The sequence below is a fragment of the Brassica napus genome, chromosome C3 (assembly GCF_020379485.1).
Source record: "Brassica napus cultivar Da-Ae chromosome C3, Da-Ae, whole genome shotgun sequence".
Classification (NCBI taxonomy): domain Eukaryota; kingdom Viridiplantae; phylum Streptophyta; class Magnoliopsida; order Brassicales; family Brassicaceae; genus Brassica; species Brassica napus.
Window position 1 is genome coordinate 40,783,110 of NC_063446.1, and position 6,000 is coordinate 40,789,109.

At 44.4% G+C, this 6,000-nt stretch overlaps 1 pseudogene; it reads right to left on the bottom strand.

The window, feature by feature from the left end:
* Window positions 1–2,393: 2,393 nt before the first annotated feature.
* Window positions 2,394–5,731, bottom strand: LOC106424862 (annotated as a pseudogene).
* Between the last annotated feature and the right edge of the window lie 269 nt (window positions 5,732–6,000).

A 6,000-nucleotide genomic window follows, 5' to 3' on the forward strand; every position in this document is an offset into this window, starting at 1 on the left:
GAGGACCTGAAGGGATGTTTCTTTCACAGAGAAAATATGCTCTTGATATTGTAAGTGAAGTTGGGATGCTGGCAAGTAAACCTGTGTCGACTCTAAAGGAGGTGAATCACAAACTTCTGCAAGTTGATAGTAAAAGCACGAGCCCTTTCTGCAAAGAGCCCATGAAGTTTCGGAGACTGGTAGGACGACTCGTTTTCCTAACTATAACGAGACCTGATTTGAGTTATTCTGTGCACGTGCTGTCGCAAGTAATGCATAAGCCAAGGGAGGAGCATTGGGATGCTGCAATAAGACTAATTAAATATGTGAAAGGAAGCCCTGGCCAAGGCATCCTGCTGAGAGCTGATAGTGATCTTAAGATTCGCGCATTTTGCGACTCAGACTGGTGTGGATGTCCGCGAACTAGGAGATCATTGTCAGCTTACATGGTGTTGTTAGGGAACTCGCATGTGGCGTGGAGGACCAAGAAGCAGGATACCGTGTCACATTCTTCCGCTGAGTCTGAATATAGGGCAATGTCGGATGCGTTGAAAGAACTGAAGTGGTTGAAGAGACTGCTGGCTGATCTTGGCGTGAGACATGAAGAGCCGATGGACTTGTATTGTGATAGTAAGTCAGCCATCTATATTGCAGCGAACCCGGTATTTCATGAGCGTACGAAGCACATAGAGAAGGATTGTCACAGTGTGAGAGATGCAGTCAAGGCCAAGCTGATAGCTACGAGACACGTGAGGACAAATGAACAGTTAGCAGATATACTAACGAAAGCCTTGGGGAGCTCTGCATTTCATTACTTGTTATCCAAGTTCGGAGTGTGTAATCCACATGCTCAGACTTGAGGGGGAGTGTTAAGGTTCTAGGAGTCTAGAACCGTCGGTAGAGAGAATATTGGAGAGAATATTGTTGTTGAGAGTTAGAGATAAGTATGAAAAGATATGAGAAGATATGTGTAGATCTCGGTAGAGACTTGTGTATATATAACGATGTATGTATGATGAAGTAATAACAAGTATTCTTCTAGACTTTTTCTTGTCTTTCAGAGTTATCTGCATCTGGATACGATAAAGGGGGTGATTTGTAGTTGCTGTAGGTGCTGTCCACAGCAGAGCCAAATATCCAAAGCAATTTTTTAGTATTTTCCATAAAATTCTACAGCACTAAAATCTAAAGTCACAACAAAAATTCTACAGATTTTTCTACATCAAAATTTTTAAATCTACAGTCATTACCAATCGGACCCAAATTCTTTCAAATCTTCCCAATCTAAAGTCGAACCAAACTAATTCATTCCTTCCAATATCTGATTTTTCTATGTAATAGATAATCCCATCTATGCATAAACCAGTAAACGTTGCTTCTAGGGATAGGTTCCAAGTGCCTTGGATGTCAAGACTCCTCAATTGCTGCTTCTTTGGACCTCCCAATAACGTGAAAACTTGATCCTCAACTGGATCATACCCGACGAATCCATCACAGCCCATGTTGCAATATTTATGGTAGCTTATCTCCGGTAATAAAACCCTAGGGCTTATTTTAAAGGCAGACTCACCCTGAGTGCAGATTACTTCACGAATATATTGATACTCAAAGTTCTCGCAACTTAACCCACGAGATATGTCTTTGGCTGCGGACATGAGTGCGCTAAAAGTAGTGATTTCGTGGTAAGAGGACGAGAAGAACGAAGATTGGTGCAACCTAGACACGGCTGAGTAGAACACCGAACCACGATCGAGTCGATGATAAGAGATGACCATAGCTTCGATACACATTGGAACCTCACTAGTGACTTCACCGGGAGTCTCGAGAGTATAGCGAGGGTTAGATCTCGCTGAGATGCTGCCGTTTTGGAGATCGTGAGCTCTTCATGGTGTGAGTTTTGTCTATTGTGGAAAAGTACCATGAACATACGTATATATATATGCAGAAAAAGGTCAAAAACGGAACCTATTACTAGTAGGGTTTATGACCCCTTTTAACTTTTTTTTTCCTTTTTGAACTACATGAATTTTCCTTTTTCCGTTATAGTTCTTTTGGAAATTTCAATGCGTTAAGAAAAGAAAAAAAAACTAGAAGAGTTTACGAGTAATCCAGTTTTGTCGGCCATTAGAGCATGATTATCCGGGGTTCTTAATGGGTTTCTTAGTGTGTGGGCCCCCACAAAACCCTTAAGGATCGGTTACAAAAACTACTAATTAAGAACCGATTTTAGTGAGTTTCTTACACTGTTCGCGGGCCCCACTGACACGTGGCGGCCCACGATTGGTTTGCTTTTTAATTTTTTTTTTTAAACTAAGAAACCCATTGGCCTTATAGATTTAGCACTAAAAGCCCAAAGAGTTTACAAGTAGTAGTCGCGCCGCCAGTAACGCAAACGCGTTTCGCACACGTGCCCACTAACGCTCCAATACCTCCTTACGCGGTGTCAACGAAGTCGAAGACGCCGGGGCTTTTCCAGAGGAGCCGGAACGAAAAGTGAATGGAGAAGCTTCGGAATCCACCCAACCCGACGTACTCGTCCTCGTCGTCGAAATTCAGAGAGTAGTCCAGAGGACAGGGCCGGGCTCAATATATTTTTTGGCCCTTGGGCAAAAAAAATTTGGATCCTCAAAACTTAGATTTTATTAAATTTATCACTAAAATTCTATTAAAAATACCTATACACTTTAGGCCCCTGCAATTTATTTTCTAAAAAAATATTTTATGTAAAAACATGTATATATACAAAAAATCGGGCCCCATATTAATATAAGACGGGAGACATGGGACTGGGCCCGGGAACGGTTACACCTATTGTTCTCCCCTTTAGAGCCAGTCCTGTCATAAGATCGTACCGAAACTTCTTGCTTGCGTCCCAATCGCGGCCGCGACATGGATCGCGGCTGAACCGCCGAATGAAAGCCTTCCAGTGTGGACCAGCTACGAATTTGGACTACTCTCGGATCTTAAGAGTCGTCCGTTTCCACCACGGTGGATCGTTTTTGTGGTCAACGCTGTGATTATCATCAACGGTTCGAATTCTTCCCTAGGAAAAGTATCCAATGGCTGTGGAGGCGCTCCTTGATCTGAAGCTGGGGAAACACGAGCAGCAACGTGGAACGTACCTGGTTTCCGGATCCTGGACTGGGTCCGATTGCACAATTTCTGTGGCAGAATCCGAAAATGAGGTTTTTTGGTCAACAGTGGTGAAATTGAAATAGATCGAAGCTTCAGCTTACAAACGAAATTTGTAACCGACCCGGCTGCCTAAGCCGCGGTCAATACCTCACATCGCTCGGTCCATACACGGACCGAACCTCTCAAAATTTCGCGCTTTATTATAATGTCGCCCATAAGGCGAGGCTAACTTCGACCTTAGCTTAAGACTACCTTAGTCATTCTTTAGCTTAGATCATTTCAACATATGCACATCGGAATAATATCTACTTAACCATTGATCTAAAACCAATATAATACTTGTCTGGTCGAATCACCTCAGCTAGTGGTTAGTATTCTCAACTACCAGCTAGCTCCAAGGTTCATCCTGAACCCAAATCAAGTCATAACCATTCTATCTAGATCTATGCAACATTGCTAGATCATACCTTTGCCACATCCACGGAGCTTGTTAGCTCATTGTCCTAGCTGACTTAGCTGTTTAGCTAGCTCATCCAGCTAGCTGAGCAGAACCACTTCACTTGAGGTTCCATCTACTCTCTTCCAGCTGATAGAGCTGCGAGGTAGCTTCGACCAGCTCCCCGTCTACTCGTACAGCTCTCTTACACCTGTATAAACTCTTCACTTTGGTACTTAGTCATTCAACCAACCACCCCCATAGACCAAGTACCTTTTGGAAGTCTTCAGATACAAAAACGACCTCAAGCAAACATGCTCCAAAAATTAATGAAAATTCATGAAAACTCCTGATAAATCTCCAATAAGAGATTCCCATAATGAGAATCCAACGAATCGACCCTGTCCATGTGGATTCCGATCATGATCAGTCCAACCGGTCAAAAGTTGACATCATCGAATCAATTCCTAAAAATTAATTAAAATATGTCAATAATTATTATAAATTCCCAAAGTAGGTTTCCCAACATCAGAATCCGACCCAGAGGTCCAGATCATGTGAAACCCAACTTTGGTCAGTCCGGCCGATGGCCAAGGACTATCACCTCCTGAACCGGCCAAGGACATGGTCCAGTGCCTCCATGTCTAAACAACAGAGCATTTGATTAATAATGCCCATCAGATCCTGAGTCAATCAACCAACCACCCCACATGACTCAGAACTGATGAGTCTTCACACTTACCTAACCGGCCATTGAACCATGTCCCACTGAACCCGATCAGTCTTGCTATTACCACCGGTGCATCCTTTGATCACTCAGAGCAGACACCTTGATCCATAATCCATGGATCAGGTCGTCCATCCTTACCCAAGATCAGATCACACACGGCCTTCCTTGGATAAACACACCCGGCCCCATACTTGTGGTCCATGCCACTTAGTACTGGCCTTACTCATCTACACGGCTTACTGCTGGTTACAAACGAATTGGACCTTGCACTCCACATGGTTCCTCATGTACTAGGACCCCATATGTCTCCTCCATGAGTCGGATCATTGATTCACACCATGACCAGAACCAACACACACCATGATCCACTATGGATCACTATCCAATGAGTGGCCTCTAACTTCCATCCCACATGGCTGAGTTAGATCAACTAAGATCTTCCCTTCTCTTAGGGTCATGGATCCTTAGTTTACATCGCAACATATGGTCTTCAAGGGGAGTGCCATAGTTGGCCTTAACCGCACCACAAGAGACAGAAATACAAACTAGAAAGTAATCATAAACATGTTATCTTATACTTGATGGTTGTTGATCTTGTGTCCTCCTTTACCATGGGCGTTCCTGCTCCTGTTGCACACGTCTTGATCAAGTCTTATCACATACCTCCAGTATTGATAAGATCCATTCATGGGTCGCACCAAACTCTCCATCCATGGGACTCCCATGAAACCAGTTTCTACACTGCATCCACCTTCAAGGTTGTTCATGCCATTGAGAGTGGAGTCCAGCCTTCTCCCTTCTCTCCTGGATATTTGCGTGTGTTCCCAGGATGTAAAGGAAGCCTAGGATGTAATCATCTATGATCAATCACCATCACATGGTCGTTCTCAACTCCCATGAAACTGCCTTCCCACGCACCTCTCCCCCTAAGGCTATCTTGGCCATAGGAAGTGGAATCCGGCCATCCCTCTTCTTCCCTGACTATTTGCGTGTGTTCTAAAGCCCTGGAGGATGCTTTGGGTGTTATTAACACGAATCAAAACCCATCAAAGGGTCGTTCATAACTTCCCCTTTGATATTTCCCAAAACTGCCTCTTTGTGGCCTTCACACCACTCTTGGGGTTGGATGTTGAATCCGACCAACTCTCTGTCTTTTTTTTTCTGTTTTTCTTTGTGTTTCAGGGTGTATAAGGAAGCTCTGGCGTGCCTGAAAACCCACGGAACCGTCCACCTTTTATAGGAAAAGGGGTGGTTACTTCTTAACCATTGCATCCCTTCGGTTTCAATTCTGGCCATTGATTTAACCAATGGTCCAGATCACACTCATTCGCCTATGGCAGTTACCAGACGTCCTGAGCCTGCTTATCCACTCCTAGAAAATTCACACTGAAGCCTTCATGGATTACCCAAACCCCTGGCTCAATCCCAAGAGCCCAACGGCTCATAGCCATCCTTGGCCAACCAACCGGCCCGGTAAGCGCCCAGACCTGACCCACTGGTCCGAGACCTGAACACTTAGTCAAGCTGAGTTGAGCTGATCCCTAGCTGACCCAGCTGAGTGAGCTAGTCTATCCAGCTCAGGGAGCTGACACACTCTACTTGAGCTCCAACCGAGCTTCGTCTAGCTGGTTGAGCTTCTTGCTTACATCACCTAGCTGCTAGACGCTTCGTCCAGCTTGCTCTCTTCATCTTATTCAATCCTTCTAAGTCCCTTGGTCAA